The sequence below is a fragment of the Athene noctua genome, chromosome 1 (genome assembly GCF_965140245.1).
Source record: "Athene noctua chromosome 1, bAthNoc1.hap1.1, whole genome shotgun sequence".
NCBI classification, from domain to species: domain Eukaryota; kingdom Metazoa; phylum Chordata; class Aves; order Strigiformes; family Strigidae; genus Athene; species Athene noctua.
Window position 1 is genome coordinate 258,247,922 of NC_134037.1, and position 12,838 is coordinate 258,260,759.

A 12,838-nucleotide genomic window follows, 5' to 3' on the forward strand; every position below is an offset into this window, starting at 1 on the left:
GTTTTATGTAACTCACACATGAAAGTTTCTATGTTTTGGCAGTAAAAGAGCAGAAAGGAGACACAAGATGTAGTTTCTCCTCCCTACTCTTAAGCTACTCACAACTTTCAAGTGCTTTAGGCCAGGCACTCATCTAATAATTTTATCTTATAAAATTTCCCAAAACCTTCTCAGGCAGTTATACGCCTCAATTCCTTTAAGCAAGGCTTTACAGTTTTCTCAAACACAAGTCATAACAAAAAGACAACCTTGTCTACAAGCTTGTTTACTCTAGAGAGCTTTGTCCCCCTTGCTGATTTCCCCCAAGTACCAAAAGGGAATCTTAATTCAAATACTGCATTCCAAACATTATGAGATATCACATTGAGAGATATCACAAACATAGTTTAGATTTTCAAGTTTTTACTCAGTAAAATGAGATGTAATGAGGGAAAAGCAAAGAAGATGCTGGAGTAGTTTGTCACGACTGACAACACGTTCATCAACAGGATCAGAAAACAAAGAGCAAAACCCCAGTCAGCTGTTCCATCCAAATCAACAAGATTTCCTTTTGCATACGGAAACCTCAATGTCCTAAATTTACATTGCAAAATTAATTTTCAAGTGCTCCTTTACAGTAGACAGGAGCTGCTAGAGTTTTGCTCCAGAGAATCTGTCCTGCAGCCAATGCCTACTAACAAGAGGAAGGAGGTGACCGCCAACCCTACACTTTTGGCTGCTTTCTCACCCCACCCCTATTTGTGCCAACTCCTTCAGCTGAACAATTACCCTGCAGGCCTGGCTGAGCAGCAACTCCCATCTGTATACATCTTGAGCACATGAAGCGTTCAGTTACAAGTAGCCTATTGGCTCTTAAAACTGAGAGGGTTTGGTTTTATGCATTTGAAAGCTACAAATTTTCCTAATTTTATTCCTCCACCGCTACAACATATTAGCACTAGCAACCAGAATGAGTTGGAAGTCCAAACATAAGACAACAGGAAGCTGAGGAAGACAGATAAATGGAATTGCTAATATAACAATTTGCATCTGCAGAGAAACTCATTCTCAGAAGAGAAGTAACTAAGTTTGGCCTACACCCACACTCAGGAAATAATAAACCTTTATTTTGAAGCAAGGAAGCCAGGAAGAGCACTGAGAGAAATAAGAGCTTTGCAGAATTGTCCCCTACCACCCTGGGAAGTCACATTAGGCAGTAACAGTACCTCTGACTACAAGTCCTACAAGCATCAGCTTTGCAACAACAAACAAACAATCACACTCAAACAAATTTGATTCTCCACTGACTTTTAAGGAGTTGAAACAAAGAAATTAACAGTCAGAATCCAATAGAACTGTTAAGCAGTTATTCTGTTATTGGCAGCACTGGGGTCGCCCTGGGGATTCTCCGCCATAAGGGCTCCCCAGAATTAGCAAGGGACATCAGTTTACATACACACAGATCATACATATTCATTAGATTTCCGAGAAAGGGGTGTCTTATGACAATGAGCTCCCAGAATTCATTTTCATAATAAGAGCACGCATAGTGAAAATAGGGTGAGGGTCTTTGTTGGTTGAGGGAAGAAGTAAGTAGTCTTCTTCACAGTGTTCACTAGATGACCCTCTTTCCAGATCATGAGCTGTGAAGTAAAGTCCAGGTGTCTCCCTCCTAAGTCAGCAAAACCGATTTCCCTGCAATAGTGTCTCTGTGTCTCTTTGTCAGAGCCCCCCTTACCTCATCCTAGGGGTTGCCCAAGTGTCCACTGAAGGCCTTGAGTCTGCCATCAGTGATTTACGTAGGGAGCCTAACGAGTGTTCAATCTTACTTAAACAAAGACACCTCAGGAAACAGCTGAGAAGTCAGGAATCCTTGAGAAACAAATGAAGCAAAGCACAAGCAAAGCTTTCATACATCACCTCCCAGTTTAGCCTTAATAATTGTTAGAAATTCCTTTGTTCGAGCCTTTTTATTCCCTTTCACAGTCATAGGCAATTCAGCACTATCCTAGGCTTAGAAAATATAATTTTTCTGTAAGTATATGAGGCAAATCCCATGAAGGGAGAACAGCTAATTAAGCTAAATGCCAGTGTTGGCACAAGCACAAATAGTTTAAGAGGGGCATAAGCATATTTGTACAGAAGATCAGAGGATTATGGATTTCAGTTTAAGTAGTGGAGAAAGAAAAGCTATTAACTTTCAAGAGGGATTTAGGTCATCATTCAAGAGAGTTTTAAACATGACTGCCTGCAACGGTAAGGACCTGAACTTAAACACGAGAAGGCCTGCTGTCATTTCAGTTCTTGAAGGGGCAGAAGTGATCACCGAGTAAGATATGCATATCTGTAACCAATGCAGCTGCTCTTTCAAGAGGCGTTATCAGAGCATTTACAAAATGATAACAGCTGGGTCTACACAGCATATCATATTTCCAACAGTCCCAGAGATTAAATTAGAGAACAGTATTTGCCAACATGCTAATGTTTAGTCAGTGGGAGGTAGAGAAGTTCTTATCTAGCTAATTGTGAAGTGGAAAGTGTTGGTGGAACAGGGACCTTTGTAGAAGTGGGGGCATCTGTAAGGTAACATCGAAGTTGGTCTTACAAACACAGCAATGCTTCATTTTATTCCAGTAATAAACCTATATGTTCTCCTGTGCAATATTCATTACAATACAGTTAAGGGAAAGAAGATACTTATCTGTAGGACTGGATAACAGCTCAAAAGAGCCACAGTGGAGGGGAAAAAAAGATAAAAAGACAATACACAACAAACCTTGCTCTCACCTTACCCTTCCTCAATAGAACCAAAATGATCCCTGTTGGTTTTAACCTGCAAAATAGTTGCAATCTTAAAATATTCTCATTGACAGCCTTATATAATCATCTCCAGCCAGCTGGAAGAGGAAGAAAGGCAACTACAGTAATACAAGCACTTGAGGAAAATTCCACTTCTCTCCAGGAACATCTGCTTTGCTAGTCCACACAGCTCCGCCTGTGATTTAATTTCACTCTTGTTTGGTAAGAAGTCAAGACCTTCATCGCTTTGAAGACCATACAGGCAATTGTTCTGTTTTACACAAAATTTAGTCTGAACAAGAGTGCAAAATGTTAAAAACAGAAAGAGGATAAACGTTAACAACTGAAAATTGCAATAGAAAAGAATAATTTGCTTTGGTTGTGGCCTAATCCCTCTAATCACATATGGCAGCTTGCCATTTCTTTCATAGGGCTTGGATATTGGCAGCAGTGCCTAAGAATGTCAATCTCTGCACCTATTATGGTTTACTACCATTAGGCCAGTGGTTTCAAGAGGATGTGGTCTCTGGAACAAGAGGTTTGTAAATTAAAGAGAAGCCTCAGAAAAACACACCTAAACTTTTCCCTGTGACCACTGTCTGCTGGACTAACTATAGACGGCCATGCCATGTATTTTCCGCATTGTCATAGGTATAATAAAACTACTCAAGGAAAAAAAAATTTGAAGCAGCTTCAAAATTACAGATTCCATCAAGTTAATAGCAATAATATCACCATACTTCATTATAAATCCTGAAGTTCTTAAAATCTAGCTGTATTTTCTTGCACATCATACCATTGTCACTTTGTTGTGGTTTAATCCCAGTAGGCACATTGTTTGAATTAATAATATTTTGTTTGCAAGAACTTAATTCTTCTAGCTGCTAATTATTTTGATCAAGAGTTGCAACACTAAGAATATTTTCTCAGGGTATGGGACTTGAAATACAATAATGAAAGTGGCTCAGTCCTCTAGATCTCTGAAAGCAGAGCACTGTATCTTGTTTAACAATTATTCTCACCTCCCTTTACAGAGGGACTGGACTCCCTCCAAAAGCAGAAGTGTGGGGGGCTCACAAGACTCAAACTCCCACTGTCGCTTTCTTATTCATGTCAACATTGACATTAGACCCACACAGGGTCCATCTTAAGAGTTTGTCTTGTTTGAAAACAGATTTAAATAAAACACTCAAACGTTTAAGAGAGATTGGAAGAAAACTGATTACTTGGTGGCAAGTTATCACATACTTCTGCATTTAATGACTAGCTCTTTCTGAATGTTTTCCCAAGATAATTACAAGACAGATTCAAATCCTAGCAAGGAAGTTCCACAAGAAACAGCTAAAAGACTGCCCTCCCAAAAAACTTGAAACTCATAACGCAAGCAATTGATTCCTTTCAAAAATTTGTTAAGATGCTGATGTCTTCCTTTCATTTTAGAAGAAAGAAGTGCTCACCCTCTTTTTCTGAAGCCTTGTCATCTTAAATGTATGGAATCTGCAGGAACTTAAATCTTCAGTAAGGAAGATAAAAGTGAGACGGAGCCAAAAGCATCTCCCTTCCTTTCTCACTAACTTTTACTGCAGAGTGGAAAATGTTCCTGCTCTTCCTCTCACCGGCAGTGTCCCATAGAGAACATTTGAGCTGCCGAATCCCTCTCCTTTTCTTCCCTTGCCCCATTCTTCCAAAGAAATACTCCTACAGTAGTTTGAGGTTCGGCATTCCCCGTGCTAGGCCAGTGAGCATTGTTTCTTGATGCAAGTCAAACAAGAGCATCTGTTATGTAATAGGTAGTCCTTAAAAAAGGCAAACAAAAAAAAAATTATAAAAAAAGGCTAAAGTCGCAGAATTCCCCCAAACACTGTGTTTTGAATAAACTTCTCCCTCATTCAGCTTAGGCTTTCCTTCACATGGATGCTTGTATCTATAAGAAATTGGAAAGGAACTTCCCCAAAAAATACTTGGACAACAAGAAGCGTCTGCTGGGTTTCTAATTTTTCCTGTGCTACTGGAATTTCAAAAAGGCAACTAGCCCTGTATTCCCCTCCTCTTTGTTAAAAAAAAATAAAAATCTCAGATTCTTTAAGCAGTTCTAGCTCAGAGTAATAGCTCACAGAGTAAATCATATAACTAGTGATGTACTTTGCTTTCTTCCTAGGCAGGTGTTCACAAAGTCTTCATTGTACTTGTAAGATCTTTTTCTAAATTAAATCCATTAATATGGATGGGCAAAGAGCAGTGCTGTGGAACTGATAAAAATCCCTGTTGTTAAACATATTGTTCTTGGGTTTAGCAAATTTTAGCCTTAAGCAAATCAAAGTTGCAACATTCCCAATGTAGAGGTGTTGACAAGTTTGGATATTGGAGACTTCAGGGGAACTATCCTATCTCTACCCTGCTTCCTTGCTCTCTCCCTATTTAGCAAGCACTTGGGTATTATTTAGCTAGGATTCTGTTATGGAAATTTTACTTCTCAAGAATGGAAGTGTGCAAAACAGTGCAACTTATTAACAAGTATTTCCTATCAGTGGCCACTGGGAAGTGACACACTTCCTCCAGGCTTGGTCAGATAATCTTTTCTGTATGACAGTGAAGAACCGAGATGCAGTTCACAGAGTCCCTGTGTAGTCGTGAGGCTTTGCTACTGCAGGCTTTCTAACAAGAGGACTTTATTAAGGGACTAAGCAGCACTGATGCAAAGAAATGCCTGTTACAAATAGCAAACATGGATTTGCATTCAAATACTAGGACTGATGCTCACTCTGTTGAGCTGACAGTAAGCCATTTTGTAGAGCTCTTTCAGTTTTGGGATACCAACTAGATGACTCTTAAGCCTACAGTTTCTGAAGAAACTTTTAAAAAGGTTTATTTCAAAGCCTGTCCACGTGACTTCTCTGATCATTTTTATCTCATTGTTATGGGAATCCATTAGTCAGTATCTGTTGCATCCCTGTGACTTTGACTCAAATGAAGAGTGAGACTGGGGACTCTTAAAGTGATGAGCTAGTTGAGCAAGGCCAGCTACCATCACCGACAGACTGATTTTCCTCCACTATGTTTGTAAAACTAGGAACCCGTGGGTTAATAGGTTGCCTCTTTTAAGCATCACTTCGATCTTCTCTAAAGCACTGTCAGCCAACTCCTCAGGTCACTGGTGGTGGCTCCTCTGCAGGAGTGTGCACAGTACAGCTTTGTGGTACAGGTTGGGCACAAAACAGCCAAATCAAGAGGGCAACATTTTACATCATCCTTGCCTCCCCCGAGAGAGGCCACCGACCTCAGTTTCACCAGAGCGGCTTCCCTGCAGCCCAACACAAAACTGAGTTCACGCAGAGCATTGCAAAAGGCACCCCACCATTCTCAGACAGGATGAACTGCATAAACAAGTAGCTCTGGGAAACAAAATTATCCCTTACTCACCTAAATCACTTCAATCAGCATTGCAGACCCCCTACTTTTCAGGCATCAATGTTGTTATTGTAACTACAGCCTTGTTCAACTGATTACTAACAGACACAAAGAGACAGTGAACAAAACAAGCCTTTTGACTTGTCCTTTCTCGTGAGAAAAACCACTGACCTTGGACACTCACTCATGCAAGTTTTTAAGGTTAAAATTACCCACCTACTAACTGATGTAATCCGAAGGCTACTAAGAAAGTTTGCATCATTTAATCCAGTCCTTGTCACAGTAACTGAGGCACACACCTACTCGAAAACAGGGCCTTACACAGATTCCAATTACCAGCAGAAATCCCATGACAGAAGAAAAAGAGTATTCTTTAGGAGTCCTGCAGTCACAGAACCAATAAACTAAAGTGGGAGGTGGGGGGGGGGGGGAAAAAAAAAAAAGCGCACTTTTGTGAAGTTTCCAAACAAATTTAAAATCCAAATAGTTAAAAAAGCGAGCCTACAGTCTGCAGATAGACTAGTCAGAATCTGGTCTCAGTCACCAAAATTAACAACCTTTGCAATGAAGTTTTTATTTCAGGGTTATTGTTTGGGGGTTTTTTATACATTTTTAAAAGCTTAATATATCTCTCTGTTAAGAGGAAAATTGCTCATCTTTCCATGTGTAAGAATGTTTTAATGGATAGCCCCATAATATGAATATTCCAGCTGCTAGCAGGTTCATTCTGGCTAAATTGAAACCAGCCAGCAGGTCAGTGCCCCTTAACAGTGGTATTAAATTGCAAGAATAACAGGAAGTCTATCAGCCATGAAAACTTCACTCACAAGATTGTTTGCACTGCTGGGCTGGGCTATATCATGCAAAACCCAGCCTTTTTGCTGGCTTGTACCAGTTTCACAGAATACTTACGGCCAGATCCAAACAGAGCACTCGGGCACCGAGAAGGGAGGTGCTCTATGATGCAAGGAGCTTAAAAGGGCACGGTGAGAGCTAAACCGAGTTGCTGCACACGAGAAGTGAGGAGAGCAGGGAAGAGTTTCTGGAGCAGCCTGCAGTTGCATGGGGTGAGGTGTGGTGTCAAATGGCACTGCACGAATGGGATCCGCCCTGTAAACGCCGCTGAATAGCACAGGGATGGGAAAGAGGGAGCAGAAGAAACAATTTCTCTCAGAGACAGGGAGCAGAAATCAGGAGTTTAGGGTTTGTGAGGTTTGGAGTGTAATGCCTGTCCCTGAACAGGTATTTAGTTTTGTAGGAGTGGCTCATTCTTTAAGAGCATAACTATGCAAGGTGTCAGCTCCATCCTACCCAACGGCTACAGCACATACCCAGGAAGCTGCCAAAACCAGAGCCCCCAGAACCTCTTAACCCAAGAGGACTCAAACTCACAGCCCCTTGTTTAACAAAATATATGGCAGTCTCTGAAGGTTTCACTTGGTTCACTTTTAACCCCTCCTAAAGCTGCACTACCAAGGATTAAACAACCCATCTCAGAATGACTATTAAAGTGATGTCACAACCTTGCAAGCAGAAACAAGAACCCCAGGTCTGCTTTCTCTGTCAGGCCACCACATCATAGATCAAGCTCTCTCTCCTGACCTCCCTCCTCATCCAGCCAGCCCTGCACTCTTGGATACACAGCAGTCCCATTCTAGTATAGCAGAAGGAATAGGAGAGTAACCTGAGGGTATTAATCTTCAATCCAGGCCTCTAAATCTCCAGAAGCACTGTAATCACCACAAAACAAGTCAAAACTTATGATATTTCTACTAACATATATTTTCTCAGGCTTAAAAAAAGAAATAAAAAACCAAACAAACAAAAACCCCAAGCCAACAGAAAAACCCAACCCACAACTCAGAGCTAACATACTCATGCAATACCCAGCTGGAATACAGGCAACCTGCAAAATCAGCACAAAAAAAAATTATTGCAACAGTTTTTTATGGGCAGGTCCAGAATAGAAGGTCAAGGGCTCCCTACTTCTGGCTGTGTGATAGATTTCTGCCTAGGACCTGGACACATACCTTTTGCTTACAGTGCCTAAAGTGCATTTACACAGGATTTTTGGACCTCACTCTTAATTCTTTATAACTGGTGTTCTATATTTAATGCTATTTTTGAAGGACGTAAGTAATTTAAATTCAGCAGAGAAGAAAAGCATGGGAGTAGATTTGAACATCTAAAAAGCTGATGGTCTAAAACCAGTTTCTAACACAGGAGTTCTTGAAGATGACAATTTACTTCTGAAGCTCTAGTTACATGGCTGAGATGACACAGTCTAACTGTAGCCCCTACAGCCTGTATAGAAGTAAATCACTGTCAATTTATCAGTCAGAATCAGGCACTGGGCAGGCAATTTCATATGGAATTTAATGATATCCAGTTTGATACTTTTGTAGAACAATGAGTCTAGGATACTGTTCTGCTAGTTACTCTGCAAATAAGCATCTCCTTTGTTCTTACCTTTATTTTTATTTATATACACACATATTTAGAGAGACAGGCAGAGACAGAAATGCAGAATTTCCTTGACTCAGAGAGAGAAAGAAAAGAAAAAAATACTTTTAAAAGATTTATAGTACAGAGGAAGAGGCATATAGCAATACAGAGGAAAAAAAAAAAAAGTCAAGCTGTCCATTAATTTGGTGTATACACACTGGATACTGAGTGGGAATCAGGTCAAAAATAGTCTGGCATTATCATCCAGAGAAAGAGCTACAAAATAAGAAGAGAGGAAAAATATTCTTTTCTCCTCCTCACACATACATTATCTCTCTTCCTATTACCACTTTCAGTGAGATAAACAGTCAAGTTACATATAGCAAGAAAACCTTATTCCATGAAACATGAATCTAGCACAGCCAGTTACTATACCCAGGTGAACTGGAATGACTCCCTACCACAAGAATGAAGCATGAATAAGTCTAAAATTAGCTGTCACTCACTTTATGACCAAATAAGCTAAAGAACTGGAGACTGCTAATACAGAAAACGCAGTATCACTGGCTTGACATACCATAAAGCGCAAGTGTTCTGGCATTGGAAGACCAAACTAAGGAGCCTCCTTAAACTGATTTATGAGCAACCTAAATAAACTGGCTTCAAATGCAACAGGTCATAAGACTTTAAGCACCAGTTACCTACTGCTAAGCAGTTATGTGTTAGTCATCCACTCTGCATGAAGAGCACCTTCTGTGCAGAGAAAAAAATTCTTTACTATGATTCAAAACAAGTCACTATGGAATGATAAAGACTGACTTCCATAGGACAGAACAATCACTTTAATTAAAAAAAAATAAAATTAAACATTTTCTCCTCCTGAGAGACTATAAATTATTTGGTTCCTTGCAAATAATGTTTTCTTATCAGGTTTTTGTTTGAAGTCTGTTCTATTCCCTTCTGTCATGAGCACAGGGGGGAAAAAACAGGATAGAAAATAAGTAATTCCTTTGACTTCATCCCACTGTTTAGCTTCCTGATTAAACTTCTTTTTTTCTAGATACAACAGTTAAAATCTCACCTTCTGTGCAAGCGCCAAAGCTTTTCTCCAAGTACTAAATAGGAGCAGTACTTCCACCTAGGAACCTGGCAAGTGCCTCCTGCAAAATAATGGGAGTTTACTCCAAAGAATATATCTGTCCATGGTCTCTACCCACTGCTTTAGAGAAGACAAATTGGCCTTTCTGATCTTCATTTCTAGGGGCAATGGATTGTTGTTTACTCCTGCCTTTGTCAGCACTGGTAAATACGAACATGAATACCTGTTTCACTGAATTTTAAAAGCCTGACAGTGAAACTGAGAATACATTATTCTGGGCTGCAAGAGATGCTGAAAGGAAATTTCTTTAACATGAGACAGGTCCAACGACAGCTTCAGAAAATTCAAGAACATGCCTTACAGCCAAAGCAGAGGCCTGCTGCACCCATACGGTAGAAGCAGACTAAGCAAGATGCTTATTATTTCCTTGTCTTAAACCTAGACACAAGCACACTAAAATATGGTAACTGGGAAGAAGTGTATAAGCATTTTGTAAAATACTACTTAATATTACAGTGTTACAACATAGCTATGCATATATAAAAACCACATAACTGCAAATGGGCAGAAACTTGCAGTATACTTGCTCAAATAGTGCACAGGAAAACATAAGCAAATAGTAAAATCTCCAAGATAAGAGCAAAGGATGTAGAGTAGGCAGGAAAGATGTCAGGTGAAACCAAACTAAACCTGCAGAACAAAGAGATATGTCTGATGGAGCCAGAACAATCCTGCAAAATAAAGAAGAAAGATGCCTAGCAAAACCAGGAGAAGTCTTACTCCCCAAAATAAAATGAACTATGTCAAAGGCAGATGAGATCACCCCCTTTTCTTCCAGGGAGGCAGCAAGGTGCATAAAACAGTAACAATAAGCAAAGAAGGATGGTAATTTATGAAAATCACAAAATCCTCACTTTGATTCCAGTTTGTCTTGCTAAAGAGCTCGACTTCGGCAACTGCAGCCATCAACGTTAAATATAGGGCATCAGATCCGGCACTGTGCACTCGAGGTTTACTACCACTTACAGGTGTGACCGTTAAGAACTGTTTAAGAAATGTAGTGATAATGACGTGGTAATTAAAAACCAATGACTGGAAAGCTGTATTGTTGCTGTATATAGATTTAGGAAAGCGGTTTGCTAAATGCTCCTACATAGAGAGCTCCAATTCTCCTCCAATACTCCGATATATGCAAACACACAAATATTTTGTCGTAACACTCCGACCGCATCTTTTATCAGAAAAAAATCAAGTTTCTTTTCAGATCACCCTGTCAAGCGTGTTTTAAGCCCCCTCCCCTTATACTTTTGAGAAAGTTCAAGAATACTTGTCTCGCCACTTGACAATCTGTCCCCAAATTTAAGTGACCTTTATCCTGCAATGGCACTCATCTAAACAGATCCTCCTGCTCACAGAGGAAAGACACAACCGAGTGCCTAAGACTTCAGTGCCAGGTCCAATTCTGCGAGTCATTCCAGAGACAGCGTGGAAGGTGCAATTAACTCCGTGTTTTGAAATGGAAGCGTTTACTGTTCACACAAAAGTCATTAACATCTCTCAGCTGAGATCTAAGCACCCTCTTTAAATAAATAGAGTCCTGTTATTACCACCGGCCTCTACAGCAGGTAGGCGCAGGTGGGTTTTTACAGTTACTCAGCCCGCACCACCAGACAGGAGCTCCCTTCGGCAGCAGCAGGATGTCCCGGGGAGGCTCCAGCCCTTCACACCGGCTCTCCAGACCGCCTCTGAGGAAAGCGGCGCTTCCCTCCGCCCTCAGTAACAGGGGCTGGGCAGGGGACACCCCCCCGAGATCTCCCCCTCCCTCAGGCGAGCGGGCCCTGCAGGCTGACCGCGGCCGCCGAACGCCTGGAGCCAGGACTCCTCAGCTGTCAACAGACTCACCCTCACGTTGCTCCAGCACCGGCGGTTTATTTGCCTTTTTTTTTTTTTTTTTGTGGCCGAGCCACCTCCATTAGCAAGATACCCCCAAGCCCCCGAGGGCAGCCTCACCCCTCCCGCTGCCTCAGCCCGGCGGGACGCCGCTGCCCCCTCCGCGGCTCCCCAGCCCTTCTCTCCGAACAGAGACGGCGCCACTTACCTGGTCCCGGCCGGCGGCCGCTGCCCCACGCCGCCACCCCGCCTGTCTGAGGGGAAGGGAGGCGGCGGCGCGGGGAGAAGCAGCCCCGTCCCGCCGCCGCCGGGCCAATGGCGGCGCCGCCTCCCTCAGAGCGGGGCGGCTCCCCGCGCCTGCGGCCGCCTCCACCGCGCCCGCCTTCGTGTTCGCGTCCGTGTAGGTTTTCGTGTCCGTGTCCCCCGTGGCAGCGGGAGGGCGTCTGAGGGACCGGCGCGGAGCGGTGACACCGTCCTCGGGGCGGGTCTGAGCGGGCGCTGCTGAGGCAGAAGCTCCACAGCGGAGAGCGGGTATTTCACGAAAAGTCCACGCAGGGGACCTCAGCCTGACTTGAGCAGTTGCCCTGAGGTAAAATGATCGGTATTTCACTTCCCCTGGTGACAGGTAACCCACGGGGTGTGAACATACACCCCTGTTTGCAGTCAAGATACAGGCGGCAGTAACGGAGGTTTCAGTCATCTATTTGTCCAGGAAACCACGATAAGTGGGTTTTTTTGTTTAATTAGTGGCACAAAATGCACACGCCGGCATTTCATAGCACGTTTCAGCAGGACCTGCCCCTTGAAGCACCTCGCCAAGGCACCAAGGTGATTTCTGAAGCCGGACTCCCTTCGGGAGCAGGGTGACAGCACCGACCCCCTGTCATGAGGAGAGCTGGTGTGGCCTTTCCCTGCTCTGCGTCTTCTTCTCACGGCTCTTGCTTTATATTTTAATTCTGTTTCGGTGCAGCTGGAGGATTTCAGTCTCTGGAGTGGGCCCTGCTGGGCCTTGTGAGGCACATGAGGCACTTGCTCTGGTCTTACTTGCAGGAGCCTGGTTTTAAATGCCTTCCCCATTGTGTTCCCAGCCTGAATCCCTTCACCCCGCAAATCCTGCATCATCAGCACTGGCTTCCTGCTAACCATAAATTCTTAGGTTTCACCTTCTACTCAAACTTGAATATGGTGAAACAATTTAATGCTTCTGAGAGAAAGTTT

General features: G+C 42.5%; 1 protein-coding gene across 4 annotated transcripts in view; it reads right to left on the reverse strand.

The window, feature by feature from the left end:
• The window catches only part of SYTL2 (synaptotagmin like 2), a 64,266-nt gene extending 52,343 nt beyond the window's left edge, over nucleotides 1–11,923 (reverse strand). For all 4 annotated transcript variants that reach the window (XM_074918138.1, XM_074918112.1, XM_074918130.1 and 1 more), the window contains exon 1: nucleotides 11,829–11,923. The gene's annotated coding sequence lies outside the window, so the exon portion shown is untranslated. The remainder of the gene's footprint in view (nucleotides 1–11,828) is intronic.
• Nucleotides 11,924–12,838: the final 915 nt, after the last annotated feature.